Source organism: Gymnoscopelus braueri, assembly GCF_963280865.1.
Source record: "Gymnoscopelus braueri genome assembly, chromosome: 1".
NCBI classification, from domain to species: domain Eukaryota; kingdom Metazoa; phylum Chordata; class Actinopteri; order Myctophiformes; family Myctophidae; genus Gymnoscopelus; species Gymnoscopelus braueri.
Window position 1 is genome coordinate 48,954,923 of NC_137603.1, and position 22,397 is coordinate 48,977,319.

The following is a 22,397-nucleotide window of genomic DNA, read 5'->3' on the forward strand; positions in this document are numbered from 1 at the left end:
GGAAAGCAGTGGTGGAAAGTAACTAAGTACATTTACTCAAGTACTGCAATTAAGTAAAATTTTGAGGTATTATTTTTGTATTATTTGTTCAAAAATAATTTTATACATTTGAAAACTTGTGAAATGGGACATATTCTGCACAATGAGGACTTTCTACTTTAGGTACTTTAGTTTAAGTACATTTTAAGGCCAAAACTTTCGTACTTTTACCTAAGTATATTTTCGATTCCGGACTTTTACTTGTAACAAGAGTATTTCTACATTGCGGTATTGATACTTTTACTTAAGTAAACCATGTGAGTACTTTTTCCACCACTGTCTTTTCCACCTGAGTGAGTGATACGAAGCCCCGCCCATCGGAGTTGTCCAGGGAGACAACTTTAACAAACTGAAGTAAAGGCTTCACTCTGCAAGCTTTACCAAAACAGAGCAGCTCCGAGAACTTAAGAAACATTTATTTTCTCTCTCCATGTCTTTGGGGTTGTAAAGTGTTGTTGTCACCCGCCGTTGGCTGCCTTTTAAAAAAACAAGTTTCCAAGTCTTCACAGTGGAGGACAGAGGATAACTGTAACTGGAGGATACAGGAGGCAATGTTGTTTCCTAAAACTGTTGGTGCTACACACTGAGTGGAACGAGGTAAGGAGAAAACACTGTCCTCATTGGGTGTCATGGAATATACTGCAGTTATTTTACACAATGAAGTTGAAACAATACATGGGAAACTTTAAACGAGAGACTATTACTTGATGTTTTCGCGTAGTAGTTGCCGGGGTGTTTCACCGCTGTTGGTGACCTATCGAATGGCGTGACCGCCGTATATACACACGGTAATTACTGTTTTACTGTACTGTACAGATACATTTTGTTTTTGATACATCTCAGGTGCATTGCATGGTGGGAAAAGTACTCACATTCTTTACTTTAGTAAAAGTATCAACTTCTCTTTTAGTAGAAATACAAGTAAAGGTCCGGAATAAAAAAATTACTTGAGCACAAGTAGGCCTACAAAAGTATTGGCATCAAAATGTACTAAAAGTAGAAAGTACTCATTATGCAGAATGTCCCATTTCACAACTTATCATACTATGTCTAAAATGTATAAAAATCATTTGAAAATAGCAGATCTACAAGCTCACAATGCGTTGTGATGTGTCACATAGTGACCTTGTAGATAGGCTATTTTCAAATGGCTGAAGTGGTATGTATGAACTGTATGTTTTGTAATAATAATCAAAATCTACAAAGTAACTAGCAACTAAAGTGTTCAAATAATTGTAGTGTAGTAAAAGTTCAATATTTGCCTCTGAGATGTAGAGGAGTATAAAGTAAAAGTACTGAAAACTGGAAATACTCCAATAAAGTGGAAATACCTCAAAATTGTAAGTACAGTACTTGAGTAAATGTACTTGGTTACTTTACATCACTGCTCTCAGCTTACATTGTGTTTTAGATACATCTCAGGTACGTTAGAATTGCCTGTGCATTGCGTCACATGAATGCAGGGGAAATCCACATACATTTCATGTCAAAAAGCAAATTATAAGGTGGCCAAGGCCTTTTCGGTCTTTTGTATCTGACCTACTGTACTGGGAAAACATGGCACCGCTGCCCATGAATGCTATCAGAATAATGTGACCTAAATAAACCTAAAAAATACCAAGTGAATATGTTCAGGTGACTTAACCACACTCACACAGTTGTGCAACAATAAAGCTCCAACAAACGACCTTTGGAGTCACATGATTATATAAGTAACCGTTTTCGGTGTGACAGCTTGGGTTGTCGTAGCTTGTGGCTGCTGCTGCTGCTGCAGTGACGTTGTGTTTGGGGTAAAGAAAGGCTACTGTGTGCATATATACGTCTCAAGTTTCTGTGTGGGGTTTTGTGCCATTACAAAGACGGTGCCATCACACATGTATGCGTAAATGAACTGACATTAATCCATATTGATTTCACTTCTTGGCCCAATAAACACCCAGGGACTAGGCTGGTTTAAGGGTTGATGCTGACCCACTTTCTATATTTTGTGGATGCAGAAAAAAAAGAGGTGAGATGAGAAATGTACAGTGCCAGTGAGACACTCAACACATGTGCACACACACTCTTTTTTGTTTGTTTATTTATTTATTTTTTACAATATTGTGTATGCTGGGCGATATTGATACAACATTGTGATATTTTACATGCACATAGGCTGCTGTGATAAAGATATTTCACAATAAATGCATATAATACATACGCATGGTTCTTGATTGCATTAGCTCTGCATTTTCTATTATGCAGAGCTGTAATTAATCATAGTAAACAAAAACGCATTGTGAAAACCACAGTTGAACTATACAATTTTACATGTCAGTATTATAGCTCATGTAGAATACATTGCGCAGTACTTGCTTGTTTGCTGTGAAAATAGCTCATCTGTGCAAGCTCACAACACATCGTGCTGCAACGCATTGTGATTCTCTAGATCTGCTGTTTTCGGTGCAACACAATGTGCAACTAAGTATAGATAAGCATTAACAATCCCCTGTGTTATTTGACATTAGACAGCAGAGTCACTCTATATAAGAGAGCATCAGTGAAAGCTATGTTATGCAGCATTCCTCTGCTTCTGGAGTCAGAATGTGATGTAATTATATCACTTGTTGTGCTGTTATGGAGCAACATTAGTTAAGAGAGGTTTTTAGAGGACGAACACAGCTGAATGGGCATAGTGAGGCCCTCTGGTAATCAGAAGGTCCCAAAGTGTTCCTTAACCCCTATTGCTCCCTGTGCCCACTGCATGTCCTAATAGTTAGGCAAATGCAGAGGACAAATTTCAAGTCTGTGCAAATGTGCTGTGAAAAAACTAAAACAAAGCAGCGGGGACTTAATTATTAGTATTAAAGTATTATTTTATCCAAAACAAATGTTCAGAACTAACAGTAGCAGTTAAAAAAAAGTAAACTTAATTGATTGATTTGATTGGTACATGTTTTAATCCAGTAGTTGGCAGTGATGAAGTGGCAAATGTGTTTCATAGATTGACTTGAAAAAGACAACTGAACAGCAACTGAACGACGGATGGCTCTGTGAGAGAAACTATTGTGACAGCAGTAGAATTGCCTATTGTCATGTTCATAAAATAGCCTATTGTAAGGTTGCCATGCTGTGGGTCTGTGTCACGGTGTTAGTTGGAGTGGAGAATGTTTAGGCTCGGAGATTGTTGGCATTTTTTCCGATACCGGGTCTAAAACTTCTGTTTTGCCCTCATGGCTCTGAAGTGTAACATTAACACCCTAAGGGTCAGGGGTTCCATTCCCACTCAATTCCCACTGTAAAAATGTATGCTCTCGTGGTAGTGGGTGGAGCTTTTGATAGAAGCATCCATGTCATGTTATCTTTATGGACATTGTTCGTCTCCAGAGAAAGTAGGGCAGGTCAGTCCAGGCTGCCTCCCTCTGTGAGCTATTGGTAAGTGGCTGTGTCTTCTGTGTTATAATGACATGCAAACCAGATGGAAATGTAAAAGTGTTAGGGCTGCAACTGTCCATTATTTTCTTAGTGATTATTCTATCGTTAACTTTTTAGAGTAATTGAAAACAAGCTCGTGTTTTTCAACAAATCAATGTGGATTTTTTTTTATCGATTTTTTGTAATCCTTTTGAAAAATGCTTGAATCCCTTTTTTTCATTTGTGAATTTTTATTTTTTATTTTTTAAATCTTTAAAAATTATAATTAAACAAAATATAGGAAAGGATAAAAGGGATAGCTACCTGCGGCCCATAAAAATTGATCCGCGACCCAAAAATGGGTCCCGACCCACTGTTTGGGCTATATACCTGTAGGCTACATACAGGCGCACATACTTTCTGTTTTAGAGTTATAACAGCTCATCCTCTCGTCTCAAATGATTTGGGTTACCATGAGTGCACCTCTAGAGCGTTAGCTTAAGAAGCTTGATCGCCAACATTGCAAGCAACCCATCTCCATTCATACACATAAATATTTTATTCACAAACAAAGGGATTAGCGAGGCGGGACCACACAAGGTTTCCAAGCAAACAAAAGACTCATTAGGTCCTTTTCTCTCTCAGTGTCACTCCCGGTTAAGTTTAGGGCTCAGTTTGCGAGCCAGTCCCTAGCTCTGAAATATGTATTTAGCTCTAGCGCTGAGACAAAAATGAAAGAGGACTTGGCCTCCCATTTAGAATCACTGTAAATTACCATGAAGGATCCCGCCGGCTCCAGGCTTAACCCAGTCAATTTATCATGTGAGCACACCCCCTCATTTAATGATGGTGGAGGATATCTAATGTGGTGTCAGCCTTGTAATTACTGTGTATTTACTGCTGAATGAGAGCATTAGTGCAGGGAAATGCACCAGGTACCAATTCATGATCTTAGTGAGACTTCCACAGGAGTGGTTTGAGTTTTGTTGTCATGCCATGTGAGACTCGAATGCTGAATTCCCCTGCCGATATATCCACAATAGAAACCTTAAATGAAGCTGTGTGACTATTGTCCACTGTCCGTTGTGTAGTTTACTGCCTGACTGTTTGTCCTGCGATGTCCTGATGTATACCAGTCCTGTTCAGTCATTTAAACCCACCATGTATGTTGTTGTCAGTCCTGGTTAATTGTTGATTGTTTAATGCCATGTGCCAAAGCAGTTTCCATGTGGGAACCACACACTTGACTATAGCGTTTCTGATTGTGGTTGTGAGTTAGAGGTTTGACAAGACTAGAAATTAATCTCCTTAGAGCAGCGGTTCTCAAACATTTTTGGCTTCAGTAGTAGTAAGTACCTCTTTTCCCTGATTTCTGAAACCAAGTATCCGACTAAAACATTTTTGCATGTAGAAAACCATACAGTAGCTTGCATATGATACTGTGAATGAATGAACCCATCTCTTGAAGAATATAACATTATAAATAAGAAATGGAGTGAAAGTGTTGCAATAAGTGCCTCCTGAGGCAAGAAAAAAACATCTCCGCCACCCATGTCAAGTTTGCTGACGACATCGTGGTGGTCGTGGTGGTGGGTAGGCCGAGAGGGACTAGGTGGAGGAGATGGCGGAAATGTCTCTGTGGTGCCAAACAAACTGCCTCTCCTTGAACGTCGGTAAAACCAAGGAGATGATCATGGCCTGTCACAATTATTACATAATCGTCTAATCACAATTATTTGAGATAATCACAATTATATTTTGCATAAACATCAAAATCGTTTCCATGTTGAACATTTTTTATAAAAAAGCATTTGTTTTAAGTATAAAATGTCAGTAATGTCTTTGTATAATCAAGTTATTTGTCATATCTGCCCAATTTTTGAATATGAAGCCTAAATGCCAAACAGAAATGTAATTGTATTCATATGTTTCTGTGTTCAACGACAAAAACACAATTAAGTCATTAATCGTCAACTTAAATTTGTAATCGTGACAGCCCTGGTGGAGAGAGTGGGCAGCTTCAAATACCTCGGTGTGAACGTCACAGAGGCCTGACCTGGAGTTTGCACCTGGGGTCTGGCAAAGAATGTGAGTCTAGTGCCTGTACCAGCATAGGCAGTTAAAAACATTCAGGGTGTCACAGAAAGTCCTTCTACTCTGCTACCATCCTGAACATCCTGAAAGGGGGCATCACTGTTTGGCATGGAAACAGCCATTCTCGGTATCTGCGAGTTATTCAGAAGGTGGTGCACCTGGCTGAGGATACCATAGGGTGCCCCCTCCCATGCCTGCTCGATATGTACAAGAGCAGATGCTTGAGGAGAGCAAAAAGGATTTCAAAAGACAGGCAACATCCTTGGAACAGACTGTTAAATGTGTGATGATGTGGCCTGCTATGTATTTGAGGTGTCTCATAGCCCAGGGCTCAAGGCTCAGGAAGAGCTTCAAAACTTGCGGCTGTCAAAACCATTAAGAATTAATGAATGAGTGTGCAGGCACTCGAAACTGTAGTTATTCCTGTACAGATTCCTGTACAGATTCCTGTATACAGTCTATACACATGCTTATGTGTATTTCATGTTTTACGGCTGCAACTATCGACTATTTTCTCTGCGATTATATTATTGATTACTTCGCTCCCCATCTAAAAAGCCGTATATACTTCGTTGACAGAGTTCCCACAGCCCTGGGCCTATCCTTGGCCCCCTCCTTTTCTCTGGAGCCGATCATCTACACGATCACAACGTGTCGTAACCCTACACATTGTGATCTTGTAGATCGACTATCTTTGCTGAATGTTAGCCTATTACGACATGCCCAGATAGGGAAGCGAGGGTTCATGTGGTATTGTGGTTAGTGACACACCTGCCCTCAATCACCCTCCCTTCTCCCTTTTCTGTACGATACTGTTAGCCTACACTCACATCTCACCAAGGTTTCTGCATGGGGATTCATCCTAGTTTAATGAAACAACGGATGACGGTTACATCACCTCCTGTGGATGTCCAGAAATATTACACAAGTCAGTCTTGAATTAGCTGTTTGTTAAGACTGGAATCAGAGGAATCCCCTTCAGCGCAAAACTCTTCCAAAACACCATCTGTGTCTAAATGTTGTCCACATGCTGGGAGTCACATGTTGAACGGTCTTGAGTGAATTAAGGCTCTTTGACACAAAAGCTGTCTGTAGCAGGGTGGTCTGCTGTGTGAGAAAGGCCTTGAGCAACACAGCCATGATAGCACTATATATATTCAAAGCAGAGCTGTTCTCTTTATAGTAGGAAAGGAAAGAGATATAGTATGCCATCGTGTAACCCAAAGGTCTCCAACAGCAGCCATATGTTAAGCCTAAGGTACCTTGAACAATGCATCACACTGGATAAGATAATAACTAACTGGCAGAAGTTGTGCAATGTGTCACTAGGGTTCTCACGATCAGGAAATTGTAGTTGACAAATAAATGTCCTACAAATACAGATTACCTCCTTAGGGAGGTGTTTGGAATACATCCAGCTGGAAGGAGACCACGGGGCAGACCAAGGACCAGATGGGGGGATTCTATCAACACGCTGGCTTTGGAACGCCCTGGGATTGATTGATTGATTAAATATTTCATTAGACAGAAATGCAAAACAGCACGAGTACAGTCAAACACTTGGTCTAAAAGGATAACAGGCCGGATATTGGAAGTGGGCCCCCAAATAATTGGCAAAACACAACATTTTTAATGTTAGTATAGCATTAATATAAAAAACAAAACATGATGGTATTTTTTTCTTTAAAACCTTGAAAATTGTCATTTTCATTGTGATAGCGACAATCAACAACTTTAAGTATACTTGCCGCAGCACAATAGATTGATTGATCATTAAAATAAACATGCTCTGACAATGCACGTGGCCCACCCACCTGACCACTTAACACCTGTTAAGTGGGCATGAGCCGTGAACGCTTTAGAGATTTTCAAGTGGGTCCTGTCCCAGAAAAGGTTGGGAACCGCTGGACTCAACCAGACATCACAGAGCAATGCTCTGTGTGACCTCACTTTAGGCTGTCCTACTGAGATAAAGAGCAGCATGAGTAATGAGTTCTGAACTCTACCTCTTAACCCTTGTCTTCCTACACACTAAAGTTCAGAAGGATAGGTCGCAACTTTTAATGCCAACGTAGCCAGGGCCATCAAAACACATAAATCAACCTAGATGGAGAAGACAGTGAGCAGCAGGGAACAGCGAAAGCTCTCTCTGCTGTACAGGACATCAGAGGCTGCTCTTGGGTCTGTATCCTGACATCGCAGCCTGCTCTGTCATCGTCTTTCCTTTTCAGGTTATTTCACTTCTTGTTGTGGTTGAGCGAGTGCTACGGTACGCACCACACCAGCCGTTCCCAAATGGTGTGCCGACGAGGCACACTGGTCTGCCGCCCGTCAGACAAGTTTTGTGACACCATCAGTTCACACATTAATATTGCAATATATACAACTAACAAAAGGTTATGATTTTTAATGTATTTTCATTTACCATATCAGTACTTTGTGTACTGTACACACATTTCCCAATGCAGAGGCAAATTTGATACCCTAAAAATATATTTGAAACACTTTCAGCCTAGCGTCCTTGTATGTAATTATTTGTTTTAATATACATATTTTTTCCCACCAATTTTCAAAACAAATTCCTTCCTCCCATCACTCACATCTCTGCATGCTTTATACAAAGTAAAATGAGCATAAGAAAATAAAGGATGCAGGGAAATACAACCCTGAATACTACCCAGTAAGAAGTGATGGTGGCAAAGAGAAAAAAAATGTTTGTTTCCAATCCTTCCAAAAGCATGGTTTTACGGTTTAACATTTCATTTACAGATATAGTTTAGCAGCTAAACTTTAGCTCATACAACATTTAACCCATTCAATCCGGGACATCATTTTAGATTTCTTTTGGGTATTTTTTGAAAAATCTTGAACATTTGTGCAAATCTTTGAATATATATATTTTTTAAAGCGTTTTGTACATTTGTAAAATATTTTGTTCCAGGGACCCCCAGAAGCAAAGATTTCAGTTACAAATGTTCGCTTTGAAAAATATATAAGATTTGCCCAAATTTTCACGATTTTTCAAAAATAGCAGATCTACAAGCTCACAGTATATCTGCTATTTATGAATAGCCAAATAAATCTTAAATGACAGAGATGCGTTCCCGGATTGAACGGGTTTATTTAAATCAGGCACCGTTGCTTGGGGGCAGTATACCGTACCTGAGTAAAAGGATAGGTGGAGTAAAGTCAGCGAGTTTATGCCAGAGCAGACATCTAAACCTGTGGCCTACAGGCTCCTCCTCCCACCCTCCCCTCCCTCTCCTCTCTCTCAGTGACATCACAGCTTTGATCTGCCTCCTGTCTGTGTTAGCACAGGGCCATATTTAGCTCCCTGTAATCAGCAGCATGCTCGCTGCCCAGGATACCTGTGGCGCTTCATAAACACACCTGCTCCTTCCTTCAATGGACTGCTTTTTAATGAATTGTAGATGTGGATTTGAGGGATCTTGAGCGGTCGATCACACTTTTCTAGGTAAGGTTTCGCTTGCATGCTTTTTGGTGCTTTAAAAAGATCAGTCACACTTGTGAGATGTTGACTGCCTTTGTTATGAGAATAAAGCTGCACAAAGTGATTCAGGAGCTTGTGATGGAACAGTTGTCACAGTTGTGTGGGTATGGTTTCGCTTCCATAAATAGATGCATTTCTATCTGACTGACTTACCTACAGCATTTGTGAGAATTGTTGTAAATACTTGGTAATGACACATTACATTTCTTTCCTTATATTTATGTATCATGGTGCAATTCTTAGTTCAGTCAAACATGCTGTTGAATGTAACTGGATTTGCAACATTGGATTTGTATTTAAATTAGATTTACATGTTTATATTTTATGCTGCTCTTATCCACAGTGACAAATGCACCCCACACAATTATTTCTATTACTTATTCAACAAAATTGCAAACAAACAAACGAGTAAGGAGCACCTGGGTCGTAGCCATAGTAGAGACCAGACAATTATCCCAGGGATCCTAAAGAAGTTAGACTTATTGTATTACGTTCCATTAAATGTAATTTAATGTGGAACATTGTAGGATGTTTTGTACCTTGGTTTGGTTACTGGTCATTTCCCCCAGGGCAAAGTCTCAAGGCCATGCACTCACTGTACTAAAGTACGTAAATGCACCTTGCTAGCTCCTAGCAACACTGCCTAGTGCCTACTGTAATGACAAACACTCATTTATTATGGCTACCTGCATAACACCTTTTACCAAACATCCACAGCAAGTCATCCATGGGAATGTATTGATTCAAGTTAATGGTAATGTCAGATTTCAGTGACTGTCAGTCATTGATTTTAATAATTGGGCCTGTGTGTTTCTAAAGATTGTTTCTCTTTTCATTACATAACATTAATATATAATATTACCTTTTCAATTTCACTAGTAGGCTTACTGACATTATAGATCATGTCCAAAGACCCTGGGCACAACATACGGTATTGTACCACCTTAAACATAATCGGAAGCTGCGTATTCTCCATATGTATTTACATACAGTAGGACACTTTCTTAGTGTTTGGTCACATAGAGCAAAAGAACAAAAGGCACCATATACTCTTATTTATATTATTGACATACTCTCTAAATGATGCCAAAGAATTCTAATTAGGCAACAGTTTTTGTTTAGTTTATTTAGATCAGCCAATTATTTGTAGCCCTGTTTTCTCCCAATTCAGTCGTTATGCCAATTAATTCCTCCCACTGTTTGCCACTGCTGTTACTACTGCTACTGGCTCACCTGCCATTGAGGAGCCCCCACTGGGAAGATGTAACGCTTCCGTCCTTCCTTCCCCAAACATGCGCGATTGTGTTCATATAGGCGCTCAGCAAGCCAGATGCATGTATGTGTTCCCGATTATTAGAATAATCGGAAAAAGTAAATGGTAATTGCTAAGAAAACAGTCAATAGTTGCAGCCCTAATTCTAATACAGAGCTGTGTGGAGTCAGCAATGCAGTCAGCAGTGCAGTGGGCAGCCATTAATCTGACCATGCTGGTGCTAACATTTCTCAGGATCCTCCTGCTAAACCTCTTAGCTTCCATATGGGTCTAACAAGCACTTTCCCTTTGTGCTCAGACAATGGAGGCATCACAAACCAGCACAGATTAAGTATTGCATTAGTGCTGTTTACAGTAACACATCTGTAACGTTACCCAATCTTGTTATCCTGTATTACTAGCCCTATAGTAGCCATATTATTATACAGTGATTGTATTGAATGCTATGCTATACAGTAAAGTTTTGACTCCAAAATTGAATATCTCTCAACCAACTAGTTCTCTTTATAAATCCCAGTGGTTTCACAGAGAACAAAACATAACTTTTTTCCAAAACAACTTCTCTTGGGAGTTGAGCGTGTTCCGTTGTGCTGTAAACAGTGGCTTCGTTTTGCTCTGTAGCACTGGTTGTTGTGCTATAACATACTCAGGCTGAGTCAGTATACAGGTCCACCCTGTAGGCTGGTTGGCACATATTGATTTATGTTAGGAAACTTTGTTCTTGAGTTTAAGGTCTGCCTTTAAATTGCGAAAGAGAGGAACACAATGTCAAAAACAAAACTGCCCACTCTTGATGTTTTTTTTCTTCTTCTTTTTTTAAAGCCTTTTTCATCCAGGAAAAGTTAATTGCTGCAAGTATGTAATTTTATAACAATGTACCTTTCCAGTACACTCGTGCTTCTTATGATGACCAGAGCCAGGGCAGAGCACTGGTCAGTGGCTTGGGCCCTGATTGTCTCCTTGTCACTTGTGTAGTCTTTCACGTACAAAGATGTAACAACGTGCAACGCAAGACGTTGCTTAGTTAGTGTCAGACCAAAAACAGAGGGTAGATTGTTTTGTTACCTCTATGCTGATCCGGGATGAGCATAGTTGTTTTTGCAATCAAAATCTATAACAAATCTAATTATAGGGACAGTGTCTTGAGAAATACACTGAAACCTGCCCACTGACTCACTTTTAAAGGTGAATTGAAAGTCTTATTTATTTTTGTTAAATGAAGTATTAAATAGCTATTATATTCTGATAGTAACCATTGCTATAGAGTAGACTATAGTGTTTGTTCAGTAACAGGGGTCTCCCCATCTCTACAGCTCTTTAGTGAACAGAAAATGCATTCCAGGTCAGGATACCAAGGACTGTCCCCTAAGACAAAAAAGCATTACAGACATGAATTTACCAACCACATATATGTTACAGCCCAGCCAATCAGAGGCTAAAGGCCATGACACTGAGAGTGTCATTGACGTGAGCATCAAGTTCCATTTTCTCTCTCTCTCCGTTCTGCATGCACTCTGACTGGCAAAAACCTGAGTCCTTGAACTTGAACTTAACAGGGTAGGCTACTTTTGAACACAGACAACCTTATTATTTTTCATCATCTGTGCAGGCCTTTGTCTATTTCATTAAAAACTGACCTACTAACTGACTAAAAACTGACTCTCAATACTTTGCAGCCGGCCCGGAAATACGAGTTTGAACTCTTGTGTTTTGGTGGCCCACTTGATGCCCTCGGTGTGGCTACAGTGTGGCTACAGCCGTTGTAAACAATGGGTTTGACGACGCGAGCATCTGACGGTTTCAGTGTCGGGGCCTTTACCTGACCCTTTCTCTGGCAAAACCTGGACTTGTGATTCAGACCCTCCATCTCTGAAATCGATGATGACGTAAGATGGTGGGTCTGACCGACAGCTTCCATCGGTGCATGATCTTTCTAGGATCACAGGAATACTCCTATTTGACCAGTGTTGGTGATCTAGGATGTGAAGCTTCTTCCACGAAAGGAAGGGAGATTTAACTGCTCAAGAGAATTGCATCTTACTTAACCACAAAAATCCCATTTATCAACCACCACATATTGATATTCTCTATGTATCATGGTACATCTAGTATGGATGACGTGTATTTATATATATATATATATATATATATATATATATATATATATATATATATATATATATTAGGGGTGGGACGATATGGGTACCTCACGATACGATATATATCACGATATTAGGCCCACGATAACAATACGATATATTGCGATATCACGATATTCGATATATATTGCAAGAAATTTCACCAACGATATATCACGATATCTGAAAATATCGATATATTGCGATATCACGATATATTGCATGAAATTTCACCAACGATATATCACGATAGTCCTTGTATTCAATTCATAAACACATAAAATAGCACCAAACAGTTCAAAATCATCATTACACAAATACAGAGTAGGAAAAACAACGTATCACAAAAAAACAAAAACAAAAACGTTTTTTTCCCCGGCAGTATATCGATTATTTATCGCGGGAGAAAGTATCGCGATATCGATATATCGTCCCACCCCTAATATATATATATATATCAATTAAAATAAACAGTCACTGATTGACTCGTCATTAGCAGTATCCGTCATAAATATTACATTTTGATAAGTAAACATTATGAGGATTATTTTTACGAATAATTTCCTCATACACTGGAGAAAGACACAGTCATCAAAATATATCTGCACCTATCTATAATATCATCTAGACGGACGGAACACTCTGCGTTCTTCCTTGGTGCGGTGGGAACAGAGAGGGAGGGAGGGAGAGAGAGAGGGGGTCTCGATGTTGGGACCCAGAGCACAGATCAAGGCGGCAGGGGTCCCTGATTACAGCCTGTAACCCTGAGTGTCTCACCAGCACACAATACTATCAGGGACCCACAGGTATTTGGTTTCAGTGCAGGGGAGGGGTAATAACTGTCACCCAACACTAAGAAGACCTTTCATCCCTGCCCCGGCTCCTCTCTTCTCTTCTCATCTCATGTCAGCCATTCTGTTTATAGGTGTGTGTGTGTGTGTGTGTGTGTGTGTGTGTGTGTGTGTGTGTGTGTGTGTGTGTGTGTGTGTGTGTGTGTGTGTGTGTGTGTGTGTGTGTGTGTGTGTGTGTGTGTGTGTGTGTGTGTGTGTGTGTGTGTGTGTGTGTGTGCGCGCGCGCGTGTGTGCGCAGAGACTGGCTGCTTTGTGCTGGCTTTCGGCATGGCGTCACCAACTCGCCATGCGTCACTCGTATGTCCCGGGGAGACAATAATAAAGCTGGTTTGATTAAATCAAACAACCATGACTATCTTAAAAGGCAGATCTACGTCAGTGGTTGTTGACCAGTGGGTTGCCACCTGAGTAGTGGGTGATGAGATGTCATTACGGCATCCCAGAGCAAGAACATGGAAGAATTTCTTAATTTATTATTAGTTTCTGCTGTCATGGTCAATGCAGACCAACACACATCGGTTTTGACGTAATTGTGGAAGAATATAGAAAACGAGACGAGATACATTATTATTATTACCATTAATTATGAATTTGTAACACCATGAGACACAGTTCAAGAACAGCATAACGGAAAACATATTCCAGTTCATATTTACAAAATAAGTAAAGTTCCTAGGAGAATCCTGATATATTCTATTTTGCTTAGGCTAATTGCTGTGGGGGTTTGTTCTGCTCTCTGGCATTCTTGCAGCAGCGGGTTGGTTAAACATTGATTAACCATTAGAAGAAATCACTCTGGGAGGTTAGACAAACTAAGTGGTGACCTCCTGACAGCCAATCACATGTGATTTAACATGACCACCACAGCCAATCAGGCATGACTTATAACTAACATGGCTCCTCCCAGGAGAGCTGAGACTGAGCTGTGGCTCCGCCCTGTTGACCCCATGGTTTGACTCTTGGTTGAGAGAGTCAGCGGGTTTGTCTGCTGTGCTCACTTACATGTTGTGGACTGTGGTGACAATCACAGCCCCCCTCATCTATCTAGGTCTATGTTTTTAGACTTTTGGCATGCTATGTTTTGACCATTTGTAGCTATAATCTAAACTGTGGCCAGTATACTGTGTTTACTTGGAGCTTTAAGGAAGGCCTGTGGGCTATAACGTCAACCATTAATGGTTGATATATGCTATTGCATGTGGAATGTATGTGCAGCACTCTTTCTCTCCTTTTTAAGTCCCCGTAGAAAACAGTAGTGTTATTATGTATTGTCAGACACAGTCTGATCGTAGATGATTATGTGAACTGAAACCAGGCCTTGCTGTATGGACGGACTCATCTTCCTCTTCATGTCTCCAGTCCTCAGTTCCTGTATTCTTAGAGTAATCATCCATTGTATATACTTTATAACAGTAACAATTAACTTTATTTTGTATAGCCCTTTTTTATGGTGTTTACAAAGCACTGTAACAGCCAAAAAACAGCACATGGCATAGCCCAAAAAAATAATAATAATAATAATAATAATAATAATACATTATGATACCATGTTATACAATTATTCTATGGATTTTGGAATATTCTGTAATATCTGTGTTGTGAAAGTGTTGTTATGACATCTGGGAGCTCAGAGGTATTTGCATGCCAACTCTCCCTCTCTAGCAGGTCATACTCATCCACCGTTTGCAGCACAGTTTTATCCAAAGCATTTAATATTACCATGTGGGCCGTTTTAGAATGGAGCACTTCAGCCACAAACCCTCACACTGTTAGCCACTTGCAATGCATACCATCGAGACTAGTTGCATGCTTGTAGATCTGCTAGTTTTGAACATATTTGAAAATGTTTTCCCCTCGGTCGACAACTTGGCCTGGTGGAGACCTGCGCTCAGAGGAGGAGTATGCTTTTAGTTGCATATTGTTATTTATCTCTGCTAGAGAGTGTGTTAATGGTTAGAATTCACTAGGCTAGCCTATATCATTATCAATATCAATCAGATTCAATCTTCCCCTACAGCATGTTTATTGGCATAAGCTTATGTTTAGCACTGGAATACATTTTTAGGAAGTTGTCTACAAATATTTGTACTTGTTTGGAAAATGCATTTACCTGATTTAGCTTTTAACATTTATTGATTTTTGCTGCCCTGTTTTACAATTATGACCTTTCCCATTGTCATCATTTTGGCAGCAGAATGTGAGAGGGAGGGAGGGAAAGAGGGTTGGCAGGCAGGCAGGCAGGCAGGCAGGCAGGCAGGCAGACAGACAGAGAAAGGGTGAAACAGACAAATAAAGAAAGGGTGAAACGGAGAAAGACACACAGACAGACCATTATTGATCCTAAGGGCAATGAAGTTGTCATAGCAGCACCGCAGTAAGGATAAAACAAACAGGTACGGCTAGAGAACAAGAACACAGAATAAATAGTTGAGTAACACTAATTAAAATAGGATAACAATTTAAAAGACGACACCATCCGACCTGGCCCTCTGTGGCTGAGCTAGTCAGGTGTGCATAACGTATAAGCGATCCGTATCAATGTGCATTCTAACATCAATAATGTTAAATAGACTTAAAGACCGAAAGATTGATCTGAACAGACTCAACAGAGACACACAGAAAGAGACACACAAAATTGCTTAATTTATTATTAGGTTCTGCTGTCATGGTTTTGATTGATTGATTGAAAATGTTATTAGGCAAAAAGAATGTAAAACATCACAATTACATTTATAATACTTTTGTCTAAAAGGTCCGTCCAAAAAAGTCCTTGCGGACTTGTTTCCGTTGGGGTCCTTGGTATTCATTTCATAGACATATATAGTAGCAACCAAACAGTTCAAATATCAACATAAAAATACAGAGAAGAATAACACTATGTACAAAAAAAGAAAAAAGCATGAAAAAAAAAGTAAAACAAAAAGGGGGGGGGGGGTCGACTGTCTACCGGGAAACCGGTACTACCTCCTCTTTTGGCCTCCAGAAAGATGAGTTTTTAGGGCTGTTTTTAATGAGCCCAGCGAACTGCATTTTTTGAGGGATGGGGTTAGTATTCCATACCTTGGTGGCCGTGCTGTAGAAGGAGAATTTTCCCATGTTTGTTTTATGGGTGGGTGGTACCAGATTGTTGCTTACGCTCCCTCTAGTTTCATGACTGTCGGTGTCACAAATTTTTTGGAGGTATTTAGACAGATATGCGGGTATAGGGGGCATTTCGGGCAAATCTACATTTACACTTTTGAAGACCAGTCAAATTTTTTGTTGTTTAACCCTGTCTTCCACCCTGAGCCAGCCTAGGCTGGCAAAATTAGTGGGAGAGAGGTGGGTCATGGGCCCCAGTCCGAGGAGTAGTCGAATCAGTTTGTTTTGGGAGGTTTGAAGCTTAGTCTTCAGTGACACTGAGGTGTTGGAGTACCAAGAGGAGCAAGCATAGTCAAAAAGGGGCTGAATCAGGGCCCCTGAGAGGGTCCTGAGGGTTGACAAAAGAGGAAACTCTGCCCATAAATCTGGTTCTCTGGTTTACTCTTTTGACCACCTTTTGTTGCCATGCTTTCACCTGTCAGGTATTTGTCAAGAATACATCCCAAATAGGTAATCTATTCTTTGCTAGAGATGATTGTGTCATCGACTTTGACCTTGAAGTAATTTACCTACATCTTACTGAGGGAATGTTTGGTCCCAAAGAGAATGGATTCAGTTTTCCCAAGGTGTAGTGATAGTTTGTTATCGGTAAGCCAAGTACGGATTTTGGAGAGTTCAGAGCTGAGAGCTTCCTCAACCTGCAACTTGTCCTCACCCGAGATCAGGAGTGCCGAGTCATCAGCGAACAGGAACAGTTTGCAGTTACAGGCAGCATTCATGTCGTTAATGTATAGAAGGAACAGTAACGGCCCTAGAATGCTGCCTTGAGGAACCCCGCAGCTCACCGGGAGGGATGAGGACATGGTTCCGTTGATGTCAACCACTTGTTCTCTACCCTCCAAGTAAGATCAGTTTAGTGATGTGCAATCAAAACCAATCGCCCTCAGCTTATCAAGTAGAATTGAGTGGTTTACAGTGTCAAACGCCTTTTGGAGGTCCAGCATGACCATGCCGCAGTATTTGCCCGAGTCTACTTCACGTCTGATGTAGTCGGTCAAATACAGTAGGCATGTGTCAGTGGAGTGGGATGTTCTGAAGCCCGATTGGAATTCAAACAACAGTTTACGCTCGCCGAGGTAGCTGTTGATTTGTTCTTGGAGTAATCGCTCTATGACCTTTGAGATGGAACAAAGGACAGACATGGTCAATGCAGACCAACACACATCGGTTTTGACGTCATTGTGGCAGAATAGAAAAAGAGACAAGATTATTATGAATTTGTAACACCATGAGACACAGTTCAAGAACAGCATAACGGAGAACATATTCCAGTTCATATTTACAAAATAAGCAAAGTTCCTAGGAGAATCGTTAAATATTCTATTTTACTTGGGCTAATTGCTGTGGGGTTTTGTTCTGCTCTCTGGCATTCTTGCAGTAGTGGGTTGGTTATCCCATTAAGACCGGGAACGCATCTGTGTAACCACTTTAGCTATTATTAAATATTTTGGCTATTCAAAAACAGCAGATATACAAGCTCATAGCTCATACAAACAAACAAAACACAGGACAAAGAAGATGAGAGGAAAAAGACAGACTGAGAGAGAGAATAACCAATTAAGAGCTGGCTGGGAGTGTTCAGTGTTCCACCTTGACCAGGTGATGATGGAATGGAACAAGCGGAACAAACCCAACATAGCCCTGCCCTTCTCTGAGTCTTTAGCTCCATCTCGGATGTCAGCATTGAGCTATGCTATTGGATGACACCATAGTCTCTATTGTGTGTGTGTGTGTGTGTGTGTGTGTGTGTGTGTGTGTGTGTGTGTGTGTGTGGGGGTGTGTGTGTCCTTGACTGTAGCACTTAGCACTAGCACAGCAGACACATGAAAGCATGGGCAGGGGGTATCTGTTGTCTCAGAGGTTAATTAATGATCAATGGGAGGTTTGACCCAGAAGCTGTGTAGCAAGAAAGCAGATAAAAACGGATTGCCATGTCCTAACAAACACTGAAAAGAAACTACTTAATGTGTGTATTTTTACCGGTCACACAGGTCATGACCGTGTGACCATGTTAATTTAACTCTGACAGCAGAGTTTTTACAAATGGATTAATGAACACTGAGGATTTTACTGTGTAAGGAATAGAATTTTAATCATTCAAATTATACCTTATAATTTATGACCTTTTACGACTAAATTAAACCTCTGTACCAGTAATGGATTTGGCAGAACAGCCGAATGAGCCGATATACGCAGATTTGTTCTCTCCGTTTCACACTCCTCAGACTCTTTGGTTATATTAATTTAGGACAGCATCCCCATCAGGACACGTCACATCATGTGCCCTATTTAATCTTTCAGGTGTGCCTTCCAACAGCAAAACAATGCAGTCCACTCATTCACATTTTAATGGTAAATGGTGCATTTATATAGCACCATTAGCAGTTGTCATTATAGTTGTTACTATTGTTGTTGTCATTGTCCATCTCTGTTTTCCCCAAACCCTCTCTCCCTGTTCCTTTCCCTCTCTTTTCCTCAGGGGGATCTATTTTTGCTCAGGACAGGGATTGGCATAATAATACAATTGTATTGATTGATTGATTGAATACTTAATTTACAAGTTTGTTAACAGAACAGGTAGTACAGTCAAGGGTCAAGCACAAAAAGCCCTGTGGGCTTGTTTCCATTGTGGTCCATTGTACTAAATTCATCAGTAATACATATACATACAATACAATACATATCGGTAGAAAACTCAGTAGCATCAAAAGGTATATTTACAGAGAAAGGAGGGGTGAGGGCGGGGGCGGGGGGGGTGGGCAGAGGATGCTCCTACCAATTGACTTGAATCAAGCGAATCAATTGAATTGCTACAAGCTCACAACGCGTGGCAAAGCAATGTGTTGTGAGGTTGTATATCAGTTATTTTAGAAAATGTTTGCCTATAATGACATGCCAAATTAGTTTCCACAATCGATTATTTCATTCCAATCAATATATATATATATATTTCTAACAATCAATTACATTGATTAGTTTTATTAACTAATGTACCCCTACAACCCACCACTAGAACACTGGAAATATTACATTCTATATTGCCAATTCTTTTGTGGTTTGTGCACATTCCCAGTCTATGGTTGGTGGTTTTCCAAATAAAGGGAAAGAGGTAATAATTGTTTGTTAGATATGCTATTAGTCATACTTGCACGTTGTCACTAGACTATTGCTTACGCCCACTCACATCAGGAACATACTGTAATGTCCACGAGGAACGGTTTTCGCCCAATACTTCTCAGCGCTGACGGAAGATGTCTTTAGTGCATGCCTGGAACTTGGACAAATGCACTCAATGAGTACTTGTTAGCAGAGTGCACCAGTTAACTGTCCTCAAACTAGAGGCCTAAAGGTCAATTTATGCTTTCAGCGACAAGTGCAGGGTTTCCTGCAGGATAAACCCTAGTCTAGGTAGGTGCTACTGAAGGGGGGGCACACATGCCTGTGTTCGCTGGGGCTGCACAATATTGAAAGAAATGCCATACCTCAATATTTATGGCAAATAACCCAATAGCTATATAATATGACTACGCACACACTTATTTAATATTTTAAGTGTAGCAACAGTGAAAGCTGTTCTGAAAAACTAAAAACATTCTTCAAAAACGAAACATTCTCCCGTGCACACTCTCTTGTGAGGGTATAGGGCATGTGACAGGTTGGTGTCACGTACATGATGGAAAACACAACTATATGCCATTGTGGTATATTTGTTATGATGTTTAGTCTCAGTGCTGACCAATTCAGTCTCTGCGGTGCGCCTAGCCCTAGACTGAAATGGCGGAATCCCTGAAGTGTCGAACTACGCGTCGCACTACGTGTCTCACAGTGAGCATACTGTCTGCGACTTGCCGACAGCGTCACCACAAAATGGAAGTGAATGTAGTCTTCTTGTGCACCTGCTAACTGAGCTTACTTCTTCTTCCCAACCAATCAGATGACGCAACATTTTATAGGCATCTGCGACCATTCGTTTTTCACTAGCGATGCAACATTCTTGGCATTTTGATCTCACATTCGTTGTGTGACGTGTTGCTTGATACACGTTCGACACACACACGCAGAACATTAATCGAAGTGTCTAAAAGCCCCGCTAGCGGCCCATATAGGCTTGGATGCTGCTCCTTACACCCGACTGACTGAGCTGATTGACATTGCTATCCTTATAGAGCCCCATGCTATAAAGGAGAAAAAAATAACATTTTGTTATTAGTGCCAGAATTGGATGGACTGAAGGATTATTGATATTGCAAGCAAAAGCTTTACAGCAAAATAAAGTACCTTTTTGAAAAGGACAAATATATTTTGGCATGTGGGTGGTGTTAAAGATCATGGGGTCATTCAAGTGGGTAGGGTTCATCATCTTGAACTTTAATGTGTAAAGTACGTTTCATCCCATTAGATATTGAGATAAGTTGAGTGCAAGTGGAATCTTTGGCCTGCGGTGATGCTAGAGCAAAGGCCATGCGGGGAAGAACTGCAACAGAGTGCACTGCCCACTCTCCTTTATTTAGTTGATATAGAAGAGTATTCTAGCTACAGGATGCTTGAGGAGGAATGGAATGCAAACCTTTTTTTGTGTGTAATCTCTTTGAGGAGATATTGGCCCTGCTTCCATTCATCATAGAGTCCGGTTTGTTGGCGTTACTCTCCAGGGGTTTAGCCTGTATTCTCTCTCCTCTGTGTTCCTATTCTCCTCGGTCATTTACACTGACAATTTTCCTTTGTCCTTATGTTCTCTGGCTCTACGACAAGCCCCTTTTTGGGCCACAGCCTCAGCGGTCAGTGGTACATTAATCACACAAACCCCCGGAGCAGAGCAAGACAGCAAATGCACCCAGAGCCCGGGAACTAATGAGTTCAGCAGAAAACACGATGCAGAGTCAATGGCGATTCAATAAAAGTGCTGAACCGCGGCCACCAAAACCAATTCACCTTTCTCTATTTCTTTATTTTTTCCCCCAAATCCAAATATTTTCCTACTTTTCTGCCCAATAAATAAACTGAGCAACGGCATTAGGCGGATCAGGTAAGGGGATAAAGCTAGGAACTCTAATAATACTCTCAGCTGTAATCCTCTTGCCTTAAGTGCACTTGGCTGCTCAGAGCTGCTTCCTGCAAACACGCTGTGAGTGACAGCACACTGACTAATACAGCCTTATATGCAGTCCTCTAACATTTAGTCATGTTACACAGAGTGACTAATGTGGCAACAATAGAGGACATTTTCACGTATTGACTCAATGTTTTTAGGTATGCTCCAAAGGTGAGATCTTTATATAACTAATCATTATTAGCTTAGCTTGCTGTTGGTCTAAAATCCCCTCTTAATGTTGCTTTCATATTTTCTATGGTTACAGTCTCAAATGTGGTGCTTATAATCTTCGTTAAGTCTTGTATTATTCTGGGGCATTTAGCCGAGGGTCCTATTCACCAGCTCAGTGGTCTTGCGGTTAGAGTGTCCACCCTGAGATTGGGAGGTCAGGGTTCAATCCCCGACTGAGTCATACCAAAGACTATAAAAATGGGACCCAATGCCTCCCACCCTTGATGCTGAATGTCAGCATCAAGGGTGGGACTGGGAGTAAGTCCCTGTTACACTAGCCTCACGTTAAGGGAGATGCACTCCTGGCCTATGGGCCACGTGGCTTGGGAATCATTTGTTCCCAAAGCTTCTTACTCTTCCCTTTTATTTATTCACACAAAAGTACAGAAAATGTGGTTCAGCATTTACTCAAGGACACCTTGACTGGACACGCATTGGCTGTTGCAGGTATTGAATATAAGACCTTGCATCTTCTTTTGCAAGACAGTCACTCTAACCAAAGCAATGCCACCTCCAACCTTTTCCAGCCAAACCTTATAATTACTGTACGGTATATTTCATACACAGGAAATCTCAATACAGAATGTGTTATTGGGGATATAGTGTTAGGATCAGGAGTTGTACCAGGTTTGGG

The 22,397-nt window shown here is 40.6% G+C and overlaps 1 protein-coding gene across 1 annotated transcript in view; it reads left to right on the forward strand.

Moving 5' to 3' along the window:
* Window positions 1–384: 384 nt before the first annotated feature.
* The window catches only part of LOC308088945 (A-kinase anchor protein 13), a gene marked incomplete at its 3' end in the record, with an annotated part of 71,793 nt that continues 49,780 nt past the window's right edge, over window positions 385–22,397 (forward strand). Inside the window, exon 1 of the mRNA XM_080433526.1 lies at window positions 385–636. The remainder of the gene's footprint in view (window positions 637–22,397) is intronic.